Here is a 22,728-nt window from a genome sequence, read left to right as displayed (position 1 = left end):
TGGAACCTGACAGAATGTTCTTTGACTTCAAGGGGTTTGGGATTTTGCCCCAAGATGGATGAAAATGTCATGATATCACAGATAGAAACATCATCTACTACAAATAGTCATGGTTCACTCAAAATCAACAAGAAAGTGTTTGAAAATGTTCTGAGTCTTAAGTTTACCCTGGCAAGAAAATTTGCACAGCTCCATCAATCTTTCACAAAAAGTGATACAGAGATAGTGAGAGCTGAAAGATGGGAAATGAAAATTATGACAGAGGTAAAAAAAAGAGCAATGGGCACCTCTGGAACTGCATAACTCAATGAAACAGAAAAGTTACACATTTAAGAATTTTGTTAAAATGAACAAAAGAGTTTTTGTAACACCTTATCTCTGGCATTTAATGCCTCATTATTGCATTGAAGTCCAGTATACATCAGCTTTCCAAGAGGGCTTAGATATGGATAAACAAGATCCATATTAAGGCACAAATCATTAGAATGAGGGAAGAATATTTTTTTTTTAATAATAAATTCTTACATGATTCAAAGTATTCTATAACTGTGTGTTGTTGGACTTCCTGTACTTCCTATAAACTACTAATTATTTGGCATGGAAACACTTTCCTGTTGCCCCCATGGCCATTCCATTTTCTTGGAAAGAGGGCAGGAGAAGTAAGAAGTGAAGAAGCCTGCCTCCAAGTGATGCGGAACTGGGTCAAGCTGACTTTGTGGGATCCATCCCAGCGAGACCCTGTGGAAAACAGCCTTGAGGAATCCCAGCTCAACACAGGCAAAAGCTCAGCTAGAACTGGCTGCTGCTGTGAAAGATAATAGAAGTGCTTTTATGTTTACATTAACACCAAAAGAAGGGCCAAGGAAAATCTCCATCCTTTATTGGAGTGATGAGGAACATTGTCACCAAGACTGCTTCCTTTCTCTCAGTCTTTAACAGAAAGATTCTTTATTCTCAGAGCAACAAGCCCCCTGAGCTGGTGGACAGAGACCAGGAGCAGAATAGATCCCCTGCAACCCAGGAGGAAACAATTTGTGTCCTGCTGAGCTGCTTAGACCCTCACAAGTCTATGAGGCTGGGTGGGACTCCCTTGAAGGGGCTGAAGGGGTTGGTCAAAGAGCAGAAGAGCTTGCCAAGCCACTCTCCATCATTTATCATGGGTCCTGGTTAACTGTGAAGGTTCCAAACAACTGGAGGTCACCCAGCATGATGTTCATGTACTAGAAGAGTTGGAAGGAGGATATGGGGAATTACAGGCCTGTCAGCCTGACCTCAGTGCCAGGCAAGGTTATGGAACAGGTTATCTTGAGTGCCATCACATGGCACATACAGGACAACCGGGTTTAGGAAAGGCAGATCCTGCTTGACTGTCCTGATCTCCTTTTATGACCAAGAGACCTGGTCATAAAAGGGCTAGTGGGCAGTGTCCGGTTTGGCTGTCTGTCTCTGCCCGGACACGGGTAGGGTGGTTCTTGGGTGGCACGCGTTTCAAAGGACGAGTCTGGACTCTTCAGCTTTTCGATCTTCAGATTGTTTATTATTTCTTATCTACAGAATTTTCTGTCTGCCCAACAGAGGTCTGACCTGCAAGGCAGCCAAAGGCACTCTGACCACCCACAGGGCGGTCGTGTCTTTTTATACTAAAATCTACGTATATCATATTTACCTTTATTTCCCAATACCTTTCACCTATATTAGCAAGTGCACCTTTACCCTGAACCAGTCCCCAAGTGCCAACATCACCACAGAAAATGGATGACAAGAAGAAAGAAGAAGGATGAGTCACGCCCTGATCTCTCCATCTTGTCTCCATAACCCCCCTGTACGAAAAACCCCAAAATCTATATTTCACCCTATAAATGTGTCTTTCTTGCACCCTTCACTCCCAAGTGATTCTCACGTCCTCAAACAGTTGTCACTTCCGTAGAAGGATCAAAATCAAGCCACCAAACACTCCTGGCAACATTCCAGCCTTTCCGAGCCCCCCAAGGGTTCTCTCAGTAACTCTGGACATCCGGAATGATGTGCTGAGTTCCCACAGGGCAGGGAAAAGGCTGTGGATCTACCTGGACTTCAGTAAAGCTTTCTATACTGTCTCCTACAGCATTCTCCTAGAGAAGCTGGCAGCCCTTGGCCTGGACAGTGCCCTTTGTGCTGGATTAGTGCCTTGCCTGGGTGGCAAGGCCCTGGGAGTGTTGGTGAATAGTGCCACATCCAGCTGGGCAGCTGATCACCAGTGATGTTCCCCAGGTCTTGGTGTTGGGGCAAGGGCAAGGAGGTCAAGGGCACCCTCAGCCAGTTTGTGAAGGATGATTAGTTGGGTGGGAGTGTTGATCTGCTGGAAGGCAGGAAGGCTCTGCAGAGGGATCTGGACAGGCTGGATCCATGGAGTGAGGCCAGTGCTATGAGGTTCAACAAGGCCAAGTGCTGGACCCTACACTTGGGTCACAACAACCCCTGCAGTGCTACAGGCTGGGGGAAGAGTGGCTGAAAATTGGCCAGTGGAAAAAGACCTGGGGGTGCTGGTTGACAGATGGCTGAATATGAGCTGCCAGTGTGTCCAGGTGGCCAGATGGCACCCTGGTTTGTGTTAGAAATACAGCATGGCCAGCAGGACTAGGAAAGTGATTGTCCTTCTGTGCTTGGCGCTGGTGAGATGCCCAAGTGCTGTGATCACTTCTGGGCCTCCCAGCTCCTCTGTCCCTGGAGGTGTTCAGAAAACAACTGGATGTGACACTCAATGCCATGGTCTGTTTGACAAGGTGGTGATCAAAGATTGGACCCAAGGATATTGGAGACCTTTTCCAACATTAGTGATTGTATGATTCTGGGATCCCATTGTCTGCAGTCTTTCATGGATGGGAGGTTACCACAGAAAATTCTAATGTGCACAAAGGACATAGCACAGAAAGCTTAAATATCTCCTCTAAGGTCACATATCAAATCAAGGAGAACCCCCTGGGCCCCAGGTGTATATTTTTGCCAGTGCTGCCTGTCTCCTGACATGGAAACACAGCTAAAAAAAACAAGGGTAGTGCCCTGTGGGGCTTTTTCTCCATCCATGCAATCAGATATGCCTTTTATCCCTCTCAGCCCGCTTCAGACAGCACGTTAAGCACCCTTCTGTCTGGTGTCTGTCCTGCCTCACCCCCAGGCCCAGCCTGGGAACCAGCAGAGAAAGGCTCCCCTGCCCTCAAAGCGCTGCTTGGAAAAGCGACGGGCAGAGGGAGGGAGGCAGTGCTGGGGCAGAACAGAGACACAGCAATGCTCAGAAATCCCCAGGCAGAATGCAAAGGGGAGGATGATCCCTGGTGGGTGTGGGGACAGCATGGTGACACTCACAAAACAGAGGAAGAGCAGAGCTGGGCCTGCAGAGCTGGGCCTGCAGAGCTGGGCCTGCAGAGCTGGGCCTGGTCAGGGCTGAGGTGCGGCCGTCCAGGAGCCAGGCCTGCCTCCCTGCAGTCCAGAGAACACCACGATTCCCAAGGCAGGCAGGGCACAGTGGGGCAGCTTTGCAGCCTTTGACAGCTCAAGGCACGCAAACTTCACAGCAGTGGTTGCATCTCACAGCCATCCGGACGAGACTGTTTTTAAATAAAAGCAAAATTTTCATAAGTATTTGCTGACTCCAGCAGTCATGAAGTGTAAAAACCCAAGCTATTGAAGAATTTGGGATAATTTGCAAGCTTTAGTGTTGCAAGAACATAAATAGAGAAGTGCTGTTATTTAAGGAGAAAGGAAAGTTGTATAAAATGTTTTAGAGGATGGTTTAAATGTCTTTAAATATGATAACTAATTTCACTGTCTGAGGATTTTCACTTTAGAGTCACACCAGACAGAAATTTTTTTTGCAGGTATGCATTGGATTATCAGATACTAAGGTTTCTTTTAGCACCAAAATAAATTATCTCATGTTAAAGATTTCTAAGCTTTCTAAGATTTTAATTTTTTAATGAAAACATTATCACACTTTAGTCTTGTAAATGCTTGTATATAGAAGAGGCACACAAGCATCCTTGCAAAACCATTTCCCAAACCCAGATTCCCTGGCTGGTGAGCTTGCCTATGCAGAAAATGTCAATAGGTATTCCCACAAGATCCAGCATGAAATCCACCAGAGAATCTCCCAATGCCCCAATGGCAGCTCTTCCCCACTTTAATCCCAAACAAAAATCTTAATGATAAATGTATTATTTTCACTTAGTCTTCAATAGAAATAGCAATTTGTGCTCAAACGATGGAAAAAAACTGACCACCTTCCCCCAGATCACAGGAAATACAGTGAAAAAGATTAATCAAGGTGAAGTTTGTGACAACTTTAATGGATTTAAGACCTGCCTCTAAAATCAGCTGCTAATAACAGACTTAGAGACGCCTAAAGCAAGTTACAAAAAATATTAATAGTGAAAAAAAAAATCAGAAAACTGCAAGTGACTGAGGACTCTTTGGTGGAAACCACTGAATGCTGAAGCTTTGCTAAGATGGCAGTGATAAGTGGTTTGTGCACAAGTTTTATCAAGATACATGGTCCAGGCTCGTAGAAGACAGGACCAATGCTTGGACCCCAAGGAAATGACGTTGTACATTGATGATTATTTTTATATGTCTTGTTGTTGCTATTGGAGCATGAAAGCACTTATCTTTATGTAGTTTCCTCTATCTGTATCGACTAGTTGTAAACTCTGTTTGATTTTCCAGATACTTTTAGAGTCAAATGTTATTTTAAAAGGACTGTGGAGTATAGACAGCAGAGCAGCCAAAGGGCAATTTTAAATTTGCAGGCTGAAAGAAGCTGCATCCTAGTCAGGCAGGGAGGAACTCACTGGCCAGTTTTTTATAAACTAATAAAAATTTTGAGAGAAGGCAGCTGATCTTCTAGTTGCTGTATGATTTCTCTTCACCTGAACAGGCATCCTTTGCCAAGAACAAAGCAAAGCTGTTTGCAGAAAACAGCTCTGCTTGGCCTTCCTGCTCCTGTCTGCAGAGGAAGGAGGGAGGCAGCAGGATATGTTGCATGTGTTCAAGTCCTTGCATTGTTGTCAAGGAAGTGATATGAACTTCTGGGAAATCCGTAGTTCCTCTTTAATATGTCAACAGGTTAACAGTGTTGTGCAGGCTGTATCTGGCTGTGCAAGCAAGATGACGTTTATATGGTTGGATAGTGATAACAACACCTGGATAAGTTCTGATGCCTTCTAGAAATATCATCTTTCCATGTGAGCATAGCACAGGTGTTGACTTAATTTATCCTTACTAGCATGCTTTTGTTACAGGGCACCAATTCATTCAGCAAATTCAAACTGTAAGAGTGGAATGTCTTCATCTTTGCCCAAAACCCAGTCCAGTACTTTTCCTGCTTAACACATTTTGAGCTTGAGAACAAGTGCTCTTTTTAAAATCCTGTCCTCAAAAAATGCTAGAGAAATCTTTGAAAGCTTAGAAGTCCTAAATGATGAAATATTTTTTCTCTCTTTCTCTACCTAGGAAGGGCCACTTGCCTGCAGCAGGATTTTGAGGTGGGCCTCCAGGGAGTGTCCCTGGGTGCTGCCCTCCCTCCCAGCACCCACACGTGGAGTGGGTGGCCCACGGTGAATGTCAAGGACCTGCTGCAGGGCAGGTGCAGGTCAGGGACTGTGTGGGCCACTAGTGAGAGAGGTCAGAATAACTTCTTGTGCTGATTTTTGTCCTTTCAGTCCTCTCCTAGGACATATGCTCTAAAAAGCCATTATATCACAGCACAAGAAAGTGCTGCCACCCTGTGAGATGCCAGCACAGCTCAGGCCTTCTTCAAGCAGAAGAATAATTAAATTATTTTTCATTGCCATGTGACAAGAGCCAGGGGCAGCCCAGTGGTCTTACCAACAAGAATTGAATCAATACTCAAGAAAGACTTGAAAAAATATTTTTTTCTAATTACAAAGTCTTCAGAAACAGCTGGAATTGACAAGGGAAAGGTATTTTCTCATATCTTGAGGTTATTTGCCAAATGTTGAAGGAGGCATCCTGTATAATATTCAGGCTGTAGGTTTTCTTCTGTGCCTTTCAGAATGAATACACCACACCGAAGGTTTCAATCCCTTTGGCCAAAACAGCAATAATCAACTTTGTGTTTGGAGACATTTCAGTGATAAATGAGTTGGGGTTGAGGGTTGAAGCTACATTTTACATTGCTCCTGCACTGCTGGCGTGGAATGCACAGGAAAACCTCTGCACCTGTTGGGCTTTTTTCTGGCCATGAACACATTTCCTAAGTACTATCTTGATGTGATGACACAAGCTAAGAATAATCCCAAAGTCCTTGTTTCATAGTTTAAACTAAGATTAAAGCATAAATCAATTAAACCCATCACTGTGAACTAGGAATGAACTTTTTTTACAATTCTGTAGCTCTCTGTAGCTCTCTGTAACTCTCCTTGTTTTCAAAAGTCACTTCCTTCAGTTTATTTATTTTTATGCCAGCTTTTGTGGCTTTGGCCCTTGCACTCCACTCTGAGTGATCTCACTAGAAATTCCAGGTATGTCTCAACATAAAATTTGCAAATTCTCCCAAGTCTCCAAAAAACCTTCTCCCTGCCCTACTTCCCCAATTTCCATTTGGTGATAAAATGTGGTTCTGTCAGTGTTCTTTCCAGTGCTGTCCCCAGGCAGCAGAAACATGCTGTGGCCAGTCTGATGTCAGCCTACAAGAGCAAATATCTGCTTCCTCCTGTGCTGTGCAGAGAGAACCAACTGGGGCTGAGTCACATCTGGTGAAACTCTGGGCGGTGTTATTATAGGGGAAAAGTCATTTGGAGGAAAGTGAGACCAAAAACTCAAAGGAGAAGTAAAATGCTGTGTATCAGCAGAGGTGCAGAGAGCAGAAAGTGCTGGTTGGATTTGCACAGCAGTGCAGTGAATCAGCATCAGGGCTGTGCCTGGAAACCTCTCAGTGCCACCCAGCCAGCAGCACCAGTGAGAGTTCAGAGATACACTTGGGTACCCCATGGGGAAGTAGATGAAGGAAGAGACTGGAATGCAAGAAGAGAGGTTTCAAAAGAAAATGGAATTGGGCTCTAGAATGGGATGGAAAGCAAGCCGCAGTTTTCAGGGTGTCCATCCACAGCCCATTGAGCCTGCAGGGCTGGGGTTGGAAGCTCAGCAGCAGTGCAGCAGAAAGCTCTGCAGTTCCCTATCCTTGCTGTTCACTCTCATATTCATTCAATTTTATTGTGATGGCATTTTAAAATCAGATCTAGTCCCAGGAAAGAGGGAGACACAGTCTGCATGAGGATGGGAAAAAGTGCCAGGAGCAGGGCCAAGAGTTCCTTGTTTGAGCTTTGCAGCAGGGATGTGCTCACACTCATTGTGTGAACTGCTCCAGGTGAGGTGGCATGGAAGGACATAGCAATGATGCTTTTATTGAAGGTTTTGTGTATTTTTTTCATCTTGTGAATCTAGATCCTCTTGCTCCTACTGCACAAATATCTTGGGTCATCTCTTAAGAGTTTTCTGTTTAATGAAGTTCAGTTGTAGTGGATTAAATTTACATCACTGGTAAGTTGAGAAGTGTTTACCATTTTCTAATTAACAGCTTAAAGAGTTCTTTTTTGCACAGAGGATATTTATATGCTTTGCAGCTCATCTTTCCTCTTTGAGTCACATTAATTCCTGCATCTGAAGTTTGTTCTCTATTTTGTGGCAGTAATGCACATAAAATGCTTGTAACACCAAATTGCCAGGATATTCATAGTCCTAATTTAATCCATGAAACACAAAGGAGACCATGCAGCGCTTGGGGTTTAAACCGAGCACTCGGTAGCCCTCGGCAGGGGAGCTGTGATTCGTGTCCCCGGGCTGCCGCAGCCGCAGCTCAGCCAGCAGAGCAAAGCACGACGGTGTCAGCTGCAGCTACGCCCTGGCAGCACCTGTGCTGTCCCTGTCACCTGTGCAGGCTCGGGCACAGTCTGGAGGCACAGTCTGCAGCATTCCCGGGGGGAAGCAGGCAGCTGGGCAGGGAGAAGCCTCCAAGCCCGCTTCCAGCTGCTCCCGGGGAAATCCCGGGCTCCGGGGCGGCGCTCCGGTCCCGACCGAGCGGCTCCCGCAAGGACATCACTAGATGGCGACAGAAGCTGGAAAACCGAGCCGGAGCCTCCTGAGGGCTCGCACAGGGCTGCGGGTCAGGCTTTAGCAGGACCCTAAAGGGGCTGGAGCTGCAGCCTGGGCTGCCGAGGGGTCTCCTCGGCTCTGGCCATCTCCCCTTTCCTTCCTAGGGAGCCAAAACGCCGCGTTATGCTGTGCCTTTGTTCCCAGGTGTAATATATGTTATGAAATGGTTCGTGCCTAAAGAGAGAATGTATTTTATAAGATTGTAAAATCCAAACGAGTCTCTGAGCACAAGCAGCCTAGAGGCAGATGTCTACTTCAGAATCTCGAGATTCCTGAAGGCGGCAGGAGAACAATACCCAGTTTACTCATGAATAGACGCCCAAGAACGATCATTGCCCATCTGATACCATCGATCGAGATAGCAGAAGTCGCCAGAAAGATACATCTGAATATGCGACTTCCCCTGATACGATCAACACCGGCCACCGCTCAGGAAACAGCGATTGTCCAGCTCTGCACAGTGAAAGAAACTTTCGTGCATATGCAAAGTTACAAAAGAAATCGGGACTCCTCTGCCAGATATAAAAAACTGTATAAAACAGCCTCGCTGGAAGCGGCACTCGTCAACAGAGGGAGGCCTGATGGGATCGAGGATTCAGGTTCACCCAGCGCTGATCCCGGGCTCGACGCTGTCTCTTTGGCTGTGGGTTTTTCAGGACCGTATTTTGGTCATAGAAAAAAATAAAATCTTTTCGCATTTTGATAATTTGGCTTTTCGATTGATCATTTATAACACAGGCAAGGATCCAGTACGCTGGGCTGGAGGTACAGAGGTACTGGAGGGCCTCTCATGAGCCAGCAAGGCAATGCAAGGTAATCACATCCCATTACAGCTGCTGCTGCTCCTGAACTTGGCTGAGTAACCTGGGCTTGGTCAGCGGACCAGAATAAAAATGCTGAGGTGCCCAGAGTGGCATCTGTTGTGTCATTGGGGAATATCAGTCGTGGGGCTCACCAATCAGCCTTCTCCACTCTGTGCTCAGGCTTAGGCTTAGTTTAATTCCATGCAAAAAGGGTGAGGAGAAAAATAAAATAGGTCAAAACAGGAGAAGATAAGAAAAATTAAATTTAACTTTATACAAAATAAAAACCATCTTCTGGGAAGTCTCTTGCCATTCTGGGTGTTAAACTACTCTCTGAGGAAGCTGTGGGAAGCATATCTCCTTATTATATGCTGTAAACAGGATTAATTTGCTTTTCTGTGTAAATGAACCCCATGATTCATTGCTGTCAGACAACCTGCTGAGAGTTTCAGTTCCAACTGAATTTTAAAATAATGGGCTGAGCAAATTGTTGGTGTTTTCTGGCCCATGAGGCAAAACTGTAAAGTCACAAAAAGGTTAATTTTTGAAACAGCTTTGGAATATTACAGAGATTGTTACATTACTGCTGCTTGCTGTGCTCTGCTGTGGGAGCAGAAGTGACATCTGCAAGTGATAATCAGGTCACCACCTCACAGCAGGGACAGCAGGACCTGTTGAGGCGCTGGAACTTGACCCCTGCTGCTCCAGTCTCCATGGCACATCAGCTTCAACATGATATTCACAGACCTGCAGGGACATATTTTGTCAGCCTGTATGTGTGCCCTTGCTCCAGATTTCTCCAGGAACCTCAGGAAATAACTGCCCCCCTCAAGAGCAGCTTGTCTCTTCCTGGGAGTCCAGGTGCAATGTAGGCACAGGGAGGCTCTGGTGGCCTCTGCTGCATGGAAATCTGTCATTTCAGTGCCAGGGTGAAACCAAGGACAAAAGCAATTTCCCAGGGGCTTCATATTCTTGTACCACCTTCTAAGTGCCCTGTCTCTTTTATATACCCTGAATCCCCACATCACACAGGTGGGTCTGGATGAAATTGGTCCCAGTGAGCCAGACAGAAAGAAGAAACAATGGTCTAGATGTCAGTCTTTTGGTTTATAAGTGCCAGGTCTCATCCAGAGAGTGTCTGCTTAGACTTCCAAGTTTTTATCTTCTCAACAGTTTTATGAGCAGGAAAGTGCAGATGGATACCAAGGTATTGGGAGAAGTGACCCATCAGAGTCCTGAGAACCTGCTGCAGAGGAGGGAGTTGCACCAGCTGCTGAACCACCCTTTCAGCCATGGCTGGGACATTTTCAGGAGAAAGAGGCTTTGGTGGCACTGAGAACAGAGAAGATAATTGCCCCTGCCAAAGTGGCTCAGCCACTGCAAGGCCCGGTAGGCAGGGCACTGGCCTGCAGGAATGCATCAGTGAGCATCTGCTGTGCTGGGGCAGACAGCCTGGCATTGCCCCATCACCAGGCTGGTATCAGCATGGCTTTTTCTCATCAGGATGGTGCTCACAGGTGACAGCCCAAATAGTTGCTCTGTTTTTCCCCAGAAGTGGAAACCCAAACCACATACTCCTCCACCCTCAGTCACTCTTCATAAGCCAGGTGTTTCTTTAGAAAACATGTTGTTGGACTGTTTGAGAGAATTTTATGGGTTTTTCTGGTACTGTTTCTCAGCTCTTGTGGTAATCCATGTTTGTTAGTACCCACCAAACATCTAACTGTGACATAGTTAAATGCTGGAAATCTTGGAACATCCCAGAAGCCATTAAAAACACATTTCTGTGTTTCTATGGTGGTTTATGAAAAGAGAATGCAATCATGTTGTGTTATTCCTGACCTGTTCCTCAAACTGGTAATGGGAGCTGAAACAACCTGAGAACAGGAGCAGGAACAACCTGAGAGGGGAGTGAGGAGAGGCACAGCCCAGTGGTGGGAGGACTGGGTGCAGCAGAGGAGCCCTTGGTGGGGAGCACTGAGGAGACAGAGGGCAGAACCCTCAGGGCCCATCTGGTGTGGGTGAAAGGGCAGAATGTTACCTCAAAAGGCAGGGACTGGTGCACCAAAACCTCACCCACTGTTTGGGGTTGGTCCCTGCCTGGGTCAAGGGTGTGCTTCCCATGGTTCTAGAGGGTTCTCTGAGGGAAGGTTGGAATTGCACCACCTGCTTTTCATACCAGTGGAAACCTCTCAGAAACCCCTGCTTGCCCTGGCAGGACTCAGGCTGACCTAGCAAGCAGTGTTCTGCCAAAACCAGGGCCTTGGGACCAAGGCAGGATCCTGAGAATTCCTCTCTGAAGGACATGTGTACCTGGGAAAAAGGGAAAAGGAAACTCCCTCAAGCTCCAAAGCTGTGTTTTTGCCATTCACAGTCAATGTCAGTCACTCAGATCATCCCTGCATCTAGGTGGGCAGTCCCCAGCCAGAGTGGAGGCAAATAACCTGTCTCTGACCCCATACAGAGGCAGAAATAACTGCAGTGACACCAGCCTCCTCCCTTCAGGCTCCACCGAAAGCTCAGGCCAATGCAGGAAGTTTCAGGGTATTTTTTTCCATTGGTAGTTCAAAGGAAGGAACGTAATTCTCTTTCTCCCGTCACTGCCATTTTCGTGTGTGCCGGAGCTTCTGGTTTCCAGTTACCACTGAAAGCAGAAGTGAAAAACAGAAAGAAAAGCTCTTCTCAGGGTATTTTAGGTTCAAGCAAAGTCAGGAGGTTTTAGAAACAAAACAGGGGCACTATGAGATAATTTGGTTTGTGCTTAGCTAAAGGCAAATCAAACTTTGACGCTCGCCTATCCTGTGAACTAGCCACAAATTCTCCTCCCTCTCAAATACCTGCTCTGTATCAGCATCCACAGCTCAGTCCCAGTTTTGCCTAGCAGGTGTTTATGAATAATAATATTCTGCTCTTCAGCCAGAATTTCTATCTGAAGGTCTCAAAATTTACATTTTTGCAAATTTTACATTTTCCCAAAATAAGAGCTGAGTAACAACAGAGTCACTCTTGTACAGATTTATGTTCGCCACCCAGAGCTGCAGTGGCAGAGGTGAAAACAATGCTGAAGTGCCTCAGCTAGAGGCACAGCTGTGCTTCAGCAGTTCCCCAGCTGTCCTCCCTGTTGTCCTCCTATTACAGACCAAAGATGCACAGGGGGACCAAGTCTTGATACAGCCTCTGGTAACTTCAGTCACTCAAATATCGTGGGAAGCATGGGAATAGATCAGACAGAAAAACTCTGATTTTTGCTGTTACTCTAGATCAGTCCTGTGTAAAATGCTGCCATGCAGTGATGATGGTCTGGACCCAGAAATCAAAGATGAACAAAGAGGTTTCAGGAAAAAAAAGTCCAAAAGAACAACTGGTCAGGATGGAGACATGGTACCCAGGCCCATTTATCTGCCTGTACACTTCTTATGAGGGAGGATGACAAGTTTCTGTACAGAGCAAACATATTTGGCAAGAGGAATGACGCCAAGAGAAGATTTGAAAGTGCAAAGATCATCAGAGAGCAGTGAAAGCCTGAGGGTTTTCTTTGTTAGACCAAATGACTGTTCATACTGGAGTAGGTCAGCACAACTACAGCAGACTCCCAGCAAAGAAGTCTAGGTGATGTCCAGTGGAGTTTTCTGGCCACAGAAAGGAGTGTGAAGCCCTGACTGCAAAGTGAAAACAAAGAGATATTTCAAAACTTCATGCTGTAATGACATTTTGGCCATGTGAGAACTTAAAAGACATTCACAACATGAAATCTGTGTAGCTGAAAGACTAAATGTTAGGGGCTGGATCTGTCCAAGCTGATCCTAGTTGATACTTCAAGTTAAAAAAAAAAAAAAAAAAAGAAAGAAAGAAAACTTTGAAACTTAGATCTGGACAGGAAATTATTCTTTCAGCCTCTGACATATCAGCAGAGGAACTTTCCATTCAGTTCCAAATTTCAATTGCTGGAAAACTTAATTTGCTATGCCCACTCTTTTTAGACAGGAAGAGATAGTAAGATAGAGGGGTTGGATATACAAGAAGTATAGAGGGTGAGAGAATGTGCATCAAGGAGAAAGGAAGTAGTCATGCTGATAAGGAGAACTATTAAGGAAATGTTACAGTAAATGAGATAATTGTGCCTGTTTCCATTAAGAAATGTGGTGATGAATGAAAGAAAAAAGAGAGCAAAAGAGAAAGAGAAAGAGAGAGAAATAAAGTGAGAAAGAGAAAAAGAAAGAGAGAAAGAGAAAAGGAAAGAGAGAAAGAAAGAGAGAAAGAGAGAAAGAGAGAAAGAAAGAAAGAAAGAAAGAAAGAAAGAAAGAAAGAAAGAAAGAAAGAAAGAAAGAAAGAGAAAGAAAAAGAAAGAAAGAAAGAAGAATCAATCATACAATCATACATACATGCAGTCAGCCCAGGTAATAAAACAGGAGTAGCTTGATCTTCCAGTGAAAGGCATGAAATCAGCTAGTACAGAGATAACAGCAGCAGAAATCTGACCTGAAGCTGTAGGGTCAGTGTTGAGCAGGGAAGAGAATAGTACAGGGGAGGGGATGGAAAGATTTCCTCACTTTGGGAATGGGAAAGAAAGTTATTTTGATGTGTATAAAAATCAGTTTGTTGCACTGATCATAAAGAGTTCTAGCAGGGCACTGTTAGGAATCTGTTATCAATTTCTAAAGGTTAAATTTGCTTTGTGATAGAACTCTCCTGAGAAGGGGCAGCGGTGACAATTTTGGAGACCAGCAGCTTTTTTTCCCTTGTGTGCTGGATGTGCCAAGGTGCAGGGCCAGTGTGTGACATCCATGCCTTCTGTGGAACCAGACATGTCACTACCACAGTTCACCCCTTCTTCAAGGGGGAAGCTGTTCCATGCCCAAGAGGTGTCTCTTTGGTTTCATGACAGATGCTCACAGATCATGTAGGAGAGAAAAAACACAGAGCCCTTGGTAGCCAGAGCAGCAGAGAATGGGCTGTGGGCTGGCAGGGCAATTCCCTGTGCAGGTGAAGTGTTGATGCAGGCTATATGCTATCCAAACCTCCAGCAGGCAGAACATGCAGAAGCTGTTTGGAAAAGCACCTCTTCAGAGAAATAAGAAGGTGTGGAAAGATTCCAACACTAATGGGATGAGTTGGTAGCTGAGTGAGAGTTTCAGGTGTAAGCAGGAGCCTACAGAGGCAAGGAAAAGGCTCTGAGCAGACGAGTTCAGGCCTTGGGCGCCTCACAGTGCAAAGGGAAAGTGAGAGAGGTTGTGAGGCATGCAAGATCAGTCAAAGGATATCAAAACAAACAGCAAAGTATGGGTTAAATGAAGTGGAGAAAGAACTCCCTGGTGGGAACTCTTCCTCTTTTGGGCAAGGGCTGCTGTGTGGTGCAGCAGTGCTGGGGGTGTTGCACAAAACCAGCACTGCTGCACAGACATTTTCTCTGGCAGTATTTTCACTACATCCTCTTAGTTTCTCTGTAGTTCTAGATTTCCTCCAGTTTCTAGGGAAGTCTGGGCATAAAGAAAAAATAGACATCATTAAGACATGATCAAGGGCTGGCATCAGCTGATCAGGTGCTGGACATCAGTTCCTATGTCCAGGATCTGGCTTCAGACACCTTCCTCCTTTGAGCTGTCAGGAAATCCCCAGGCTGTAAGGGTTGAAAATAAAACTAGCCTAGATTTACCAGAGTACAGAAGGACACTTGAAAATATAACACCAAAAAAACCAAACTTTTCTCTGCATTCAGCTAAGTCTGAAAGTGGTTTTTAAAGCAAATTTTCCTCATTGCCACCTCATTTCTGCAGTCATCTCACGCATAAGAAAACATCAGCCTGAAAGAGACTTTTCCAAGAAAATTGTCAAGAAGGTGCAAGATGAAAGGAACCCCTTGCTGAGGGGTCACCTCCCTTTCTTCCTTCATGTGGGCTCACACTGTCCAAGAAAGGTTGGTGGTCAGGGTGGGCAAGTCACAGGGTGGGAAGGTGGGCAGGGGAGTACTTCCACTTTGGAGCCCATGGGTGCTCACTCCAGCTGCTGCAAGTACACCAAAACCATTGGGGCATCAAGCAGCAGCCTGGGAGAGAAGGCAAAGCCTGGATCTCACTGCTCCATACAGGGCAAGGATGAGAGCAGATGGGATCTGGGACTCCAAAGCCATGGAGACACAAGGCAGATGCAGCCATAGACAGGGATGTGGTTCCTAGAGTGGCCAGCACCATGCTGGGGGGAGCATGGAGTGAACCTGACACAGGCAGCTCCTGAGTCCTTCCCAACACAGCACTTCCCACTGCCCATCAGCAGAGGCAGGAGAGGACCTTCTGCTGCTCCTGCCCCAGCCAGGGGTGCTCACAGTGCCCACACTGCCCAGCCCTGCTCAGGGCAGTCCTCCTGCCTTCCTGTGCCTCAGCAGAAATCCATATAGCTCATGTCCATGAGGTCAGTTATTACAGCTGGGATCCATCAGCTGTGGCATTTGGGTCTTCTTGTGTTCCTGAAGTATTTCAGCCACTGCTCTCCATCCCTCTGCTCTGGGGGCAGGGAGCTGAAGGAGTTTCTGCAAGGAGTCTTTTATCTTGTCTTATGCAACAGGTTAGGCAAAATGATAATTATTCATTTCATCTTTTAGGGTTCTGGACCATTTCTTGTCTATCTCACACATCTGTTCCATTCATTTTGCCCCATGCTAGAGCTTTCTCTTCTGTCCAAGCTGCAGCAAGGCCTGATCCCCAGGACATCTCCACCAATCCTCAGGGACTCCCCAAAACCTCACTGTGGAAAGCCCCTCAGGGGCTGGGGATCCACACTGGGCAGCTGCAAGGAAAGGGACATGAAAGGATCACCCTAGCAAAGGTACAAGTGTCAGGGTACCTGAGGGCAGGGTGGCACAAACTGCACTGTTCCTTTCCTTAGAGAAGATGAGGGCTTTGAGGTGAGGAACACCAGCCTGCTCAGCATGGCACAGAGACCTGCTTAGCTGGTGTCCTGAAAAGTGGGCACTGCTAACTAAAGGCCTGAAAAGGTCTTATTTCAAATAAAAAAGAAACGTATATGGATATTATTAGTAAATGCACCAGGCAAATAAACAGACTCAGACTGCATCCTGTCTCTGGTCAGCCTCTGCATCCCCATTTCCTTTTGGTGCATGCATCACCCGATGGCTCTGACTCACATGCTGGCACTGGAACAGCTTTGGATGTACTGTCTCGTGTCCTGAGAGGAAATGAGACACTGCCATGGCTTGGAAAGTGGAAATAATCTTTAATCATTCTACTCTGTATTGCAGCCAAGTGCTGGTGCCCCCACAGGAGACACGCTGGGAGCCACACTCAGCACCAGCTGGAGGGTAGCACAGGACTGATCCCAAACCACTGAATTCCCAAAGTATCTGGCACCCCAGCCAGCTCAGCACTGTCAGGGCAGCTGCCTCAGGGCAAGCACAGGGCACAGGTCACTTCTGCTCTTCTGTTTTGGTACACAGTGCACCTATGCCAAGGACTGTACCTCTACCAAAGGCTTGTATCCTTCCAGGCTTTCTGCCTGCCTCCTCTCCCAGGAAAACCCTACAGAGAGAGGAGAGTGGCTTTCATACCACAGAGCTATGATGTGGTCTTTACTACTCAGAAAGGCACTGAGGTCCTGGCTGTGCCTCTCCCAGTGACTTTAGGGGAGAGGGGACAGAAGGTGACAGAGGAAAGCACGGGGAGCAATGCCCCACAGCATGTCAAAACTTTCCTGAGTGGGGGAAACAAGTCTCCTTCTGAAGCTTCATCCAGGCACAAGGAAAATCCTGGGAGAATTGCAGGGACAGGGAATAAAAAACACCCTGTCTTGAGAAGGTGAAATTTATAAAATCCATTCCTGAGATCTTGCAAGATGGGTAGGAAGCTGAGGTAATCAAGCACAGAAGAGGAAAGGACATTAAACAGAGGCAAGTTTGCAGGCAAATACTGAAGGGAGACAAGGTTTGTCTTTTTGTGCTTGCTTTTTTTGTGTGCCAGCCTCTACTCTGTCTCCAAAACATGGGTCAGTAGGCAACAGTGTGTGGGGTGGCCCAGCTTTCTTGTTCTTCCCCTCAGGGTTCAGGTCCACATGGATCAGGAAGTGTCTCTAGTCCAAGCTCTGCTCCACATGGGGCAGACTGCAAGGTCACACTCAGTTATTTGGGCTATTCCATTCAAGCTTTGAAAATATATCCCCATGTCTGTAAAAATAAAGATTTCCAAACTTAAAGTGACCTTATAAATTAGGCTTAAATTTGTTTCTGCAATCTTATGCACCCACTTGTTTGTTTGTATTTTCAAAACTCTGGTCTGAAACTGTTATGTCACTGTCAGTGCATGACTTCAGCTGAATAATCCCTCAAGGGACTTGGGAAAGGAGCACCTGGGAATGTTCAGGAGAGGAGTCATCCTCAGCAGGCCCATATTTAAGAGCTGGCCATGTTTCCCTGGTGTCTAACCTCTGCCTCATTGCTTCATCTTTCAGGGCCAGAGGTGTTTGTGCTGGGACAACATTTACAAACACAACACCAAGAGTACCATTTCAGAGAAGGTGGTCTACCTTCAGGGCTTCTGGTACTAATTACTCCTGTGAGAAGCTTGACTCTGACATGATGACTTTTCTTATAGCAGCCCTATCCAGTCCAGTAAAATGTTTCCTAAATATGAATAAGAGCCTTTCTGTTAAAAAAAAAGGCACAATGAAGTCCTGTAACCAGAACTATTGCAAAATCTGGAATAGTATCTACTGACATCCAAAGGCTGGGCATGCAAAACATTAGAGTCTAAAGGAAGGCCAAATTCCAGCACACAACAGCTGGAGTTAGCTGAAGTTTGCAAGGAGCTGAAGTTTAGAAGGAGCATTGCATTTCCTTGCATAAATACAAAATTTTCCTCCTTTCCCCAGGGAGCTAAATGATTAAAGGTCTCTGTTGCTGCCCATCTCCTGAAGCCTTCCTAACATGCTGGTTTGGCTCCCCATGTGTCCTAACAAGTGATCTAGAGGAAAAAAAATAAAAGTGGCTCTGGCCCAAGACCTGCCTATGGAGGGGTTTGCTGGGTGTCCCTCCTGTCCTCTGGTATGGCAGAACAAGGAGTGTGCAGGGACAGGCACGTGCACTAATTCTGGCTTCAGGGCTCTGAATGTGCAGTGCTGCCCCAGCAACCACCTGAGGAATTGGCTTTGGAAGTCATTCCCCATCCACCATGGAAGAGGGAATGCTTCTTGCCCCATTTACAAATTTCATGGGTGCAGAAAGAAATACCACACCTCTTTTTGAGATATGTGTGCTCAGAGACACACCTTGAGGCCTCCTCCTTCCAGGTAATTACTGACTTCTTATCAAACTGCACTTACCCACACATACTACAGAGAAGGCCAAGAGAAGATGTCACAGTTAATACTAAAGTCTTGCTGCTGGAAAGTAAAACCTAACTGAGGTACTGCTTGCCTAAAATAGTGCAGAAAGGGAGACAGATCTTCCCGAACATTTTTGACATTATTTGGCTTATTTCCCTTCCTGGAAATGTTGCTCTTTTGGCAAAATGAGTTGCTGATATGTTGTAGCCAAATATGCTTTCATATTTCTAAGGAAGAACAAACTTAACCTCAAATGGTACTTGTTGCTTGCTTTAAAACAACCTTTCTTATGCAGAAAATGGTCTGATTTTCCCTGAGACAACCCAGTGTGTACTTGGAAATGCCATGGTGTTTGGCCAGCCCTGCCTGAGACAGTGATATCTGCTCTTCTGGTCTTTCAAAACCACCTACACTCAAACCCACAAGGATGCAGCATATGTGTCCCTCCTCAGAGGGTCTGCAGGGTGGGCAGGGAGCCAGTTAGACCAGGCATCCCATGGGATGGGAAAAGTGCTTTAGAGCACTTTTCAAGCACATCCCTCAGTGGAAGCCTTTGCTGGCTTCTCACCATCTCTGTATGCCAGCAAGTACAGCCATGGTCCTCACGGTGCCCAGCCCCAGGGTCCCAGTGCTCCCACGGGTCCAGACTGTCCTTGGGCCACCAGCATCTGGGGGATGGCAGCACAGTGTCACTGATCATCCCTGGGGCATGGCTGTGCTTCTGGCTCTGCTCAGGACACCAGCTGGAACCAGCCACCGCCAGGGTCTGTGGCAGGAGCTCAGTGGGAGAAGGAGCCAGAGGTCCCTAAACACCCTGACCTGTGCCACTTCTGGCAGATGCCATCTGAGGGGCTGGTGGCCCAGTGCAGAGGCAGATCCATGTGCCAGCCTCCCACAAGCCCCTCTGCATCTGTGCCAGAGGGCCACCAGGCTGGCTGGCAGTGCAGGATGTGCAGTGCACACAGTGACTTGTGGGGACCAGGCAGGCTGCAGACACTGTGAGACGGGAGGGAAGCTGCATGGCTGATGGGGACACCAGCTCAGGCTTGGAAATGATCATTATGCACAAAACTAAGGAGAAACAGTTAACTTGTTTGAGGGGATCTCTGTCCCACTTTGTGAATACAGGTTTGTGAAGGAACATCTGCAGGGATGGTGGGATACAGGCACAGGCTCTGCTCAGGGTCAGCACTGCCATCAGCTTAACTGTACCAGGGCCACATGAGGCAGCTCCTGCTCATTTGCCATTTGAACAGGCAAGAGAGGAGTTCACAAAGGGAAAAGACCCACACTGGAATTCACACAGGTTTTGTAGACTTCCTCTTTGGGCAAACTATGTTTGCTCTTTTCTTCTTCTTTTTTTTTTTTTTTTCTTTTTAATGGGGGAGGCGTTCTTGTTTCAGCTGGAATAGAATTATTTTTATTCTTAGCAGAAGAAAACTGGTACTGCTAAGTTCTTCTTAGTGCCATATTTTGGATTTAAAATGAAACTCATGTTGATAACACACTGATGTTTTGGCTGTTGCTAAGTAGTGCCTACACAGAGTCAAGGACTTTCCAGTGTCTCATGCTCTGCCAGTGAGGAGGAGCACAAAAAGCTGGGAGGGAGCACAGTCAGGAGAGCTGACCCAAAGTGGGCCAAGGGATGTGCCACATCACATAAAATCATGCTTAGTGTATAAACTGGGGGGAGCTGGTCAGAAGGTGTCAATTGCTGCTCAGGGATGGGCTGGGCATTGGCCACCATGTGATCAGCAATTGAATTGTACATCACTCATTTTTTCTTCATTTTATATTTTCTTTTTTTTTAATTACAATTGTTATTAATATCACATTTTGCTTTGCTTCAATTATTAAACTGTTCTTGTCTCAACCCACAAGTTTTGTTTTCTTTTCCTTTTTCTTTTCTGAGTCCCTTGTGTTTTTCCTTTCCCCCCAGGGATGGGGAGGGGTTGAGCAAGCAGCTGCACAATACTTGGGTGCCAGCTGTGGTTAAACAGTTAGGGAAGGGGGAGAAAAGTTGACCTTGGCTTGGCTTACTGTGAGAGGCAGAGAAGAAGGCAACCCTTTGCACTGCCAGCAGCCTTGATAAGGCCCTGGACTGAGCACTGACTCTGTGGCACTTCACCTCTGGAGGTTTAATGGATACCTTCCTGCCTCCCTGGGCTGCACATACACCTCGTGGAGTCCTCCCTGCCTTCCCTCATCTCCATCTTTCACCCTTCTTTGGCTGCATGACACTTCAGCATATGACTTGCTGTGAGCACCAGGAAGGATTTAAACTCTGCAAACATCACTAATTATTTGACTTTTTCATAGTGACAAAGCTATGCTTAATGCCACAGCCTGCAAGTAAGGCCTGGTCTCTGTGCATGCACACCATGGTAGCATCCCTCCTCTGACAATGGCTCCTACAGGAACAGGGTTCACACTCAAGACCAGATCTGAGGCTGCCATTGCATGTGGCTTTGATGAGGATCAGATACAGCCATGTTCTCTTGCACACCTCACTCTGGGAGCATCCTCCCCCTTACAGCCCCTCTCTGGACCAACCCACCTGCCCCTGGACAGGCTCAGGCTGCCCCTGTGGCCATGCTGCCTCCGTGCTCAGGTGCCACGTGCTGCTGCCTTGCCAGGAGCTGTGGGTGCAGGTGAGCAAAGCTGTCACAGCAGCTCACCTTCCTGGTGAGTCACCACGCCCCAGTATCTGTCAGTATGGCTGTGTCTGGTGACCAGCCTGAAGCAGCACGGGTGTACCCATGGCACTGGAACCAGCCACTCCCAAAGTCTGGCTGGAATTTTTTTTGGGCGTTGTTGATTTCGGTCAGCACACAATTTATAAGGACTTGTTTTCACCTTGCCTGAATTGTTAGTTTTGGATGGTAACAGTTTTAGAAATGGATGTTGCTGGGCCCTTCCTGTAAGAAAAGAAAAGGCTGCTTGGGCTCCAAACAGTGATTTGGTGCCCTTGTGTTGGGAATTTGCAAAGACCCTGGGCATGGGATGCAAAGCAAAGCATAGGAAGCAAAGAAAGCCTTCATGGTGTCTGAGCCTGTCTTGGAAGCTGCTAGTACAGCCCCAAGGGAAGCTGTTCCCAGCCATGCCAATATTCCCAGTTTTGGGCATGCACAGCACCAGGCATCTCCCTCCATCCCAGCCCTTTCCAGACAGCCAATCTGGCCTTCCCAGCTGTGGCAGGGTCACACCACCAGTGACTCTTCCCCAGCTGCTTCTTTGCTTCTGCCAATTAGCCAGAGCAATGCACTGTTTTCCCCAAGGTCCCAACAAAGGGACTAATCCTTGGCCAGGGGCCTCCTTCCCCATTCCCATCAGCTCTGCACACAGGGAGCGCTGGCAAACTGCTCTGTACTGCTCCTGCAGCTTCTGTCAAACTTCCAAACATCAGGAAGCCTTGCTGAGGAGCATCACAGTGATCTCAGTCCCAGGGTCACAGCTGAGATAAGAAACCTGCTAAGCCCAGGAGAATAAAAGGCACATTTGGCTCCCTAATTTCATCGCTGTTGTGATTTACCCTCAGCAGGCAACCAAATCCTGCACAGCCACTCACTCACTCCCTTATGGCAAGATGAGGAAGAGAACTGAAATGGTACAAGTGAGAAAACTCAGGGATTAGATAAACACAGTCCAAAGGGTAAAACAAATGCTGTGCACATGAGCAAAGAAAAACGAGGAATTAATTTACCACTTTCCATGGGCTGAAAGGTGTTCAGCCATCTCCAGGACAACAGAGCTTCCCTGTATACATTATGGTGACTTGGGAAGACAAACACCATCACACAGAATGTTTCCCCTCCTTCCCCCAGCTTTATCCACTGAGCATGACATTGTATGGCCTGGAATATCCCTTGGGGCAGGAGGGATGTCCCAGCTGTGTCCCCTCCCAGCTCCTGCTGCACCCCCAGCCTCCTCCCTGGCAAGACACTGAGAGAAGCAGAAAAGGCCTTGACACTGTGAGCCCCACTCAGCAACAACAGAAACATCCCTTGTTATCAACACAGTTCCCAGCACAATGCTGAAACAGCCCTGAGCTGGTTACTGTGAAGAAAATTATCTCTACCCCAGCCAAAACCAGCACAATCGGTTATTTTGAGCAGTGGGTTTCCCCTTGCACTTGTGTTTTCCTTTGCAGTTTAGCATGAGTCTCAGTATTCCCTCAAGAGAAAATGAAACTACACACCCAAAATCAACAAAAACAGAGGCAAACCCTTTGCAAAATCCCATGGCTCAGCACTGACCAGCCAAACCCTGGGACTTGTGCTACTAGCACAGGGTTTTCCCACCATCCCTTTTCATTCCCTCCCCCTCACCTCCAGCCTCCGTTGCTGGGAGTGCACAGCTGCTCAGGCAACCAGATTAGAGGAGTAATCTTCCCCCTCCCAGGATATTTCTAACCCAGTTCACTTCCCTGACCTCATTCCCCAGGTGCTGGTGT

The sequence above is a fragment of the Agelaius tricolor genome, unplaced genomic scaffold (genome assembly GCF_023055355.1).
Source record: "Agelaius tricolor isolate 1412-34295 unplaced genomic scaffold, bAgeTri1.0.p SCAF_6, whole genome shotgun sequence".
Taxonomy (NCBI): domain Eukaryota; kingdom Metazoa; phylum Chordata; class Aves; order Passeriformes; family Icteridae; genus Agelaius; species Agelaius tricolor.
This window is presented reverse-complemented; position numbering follows the sequence as displayed.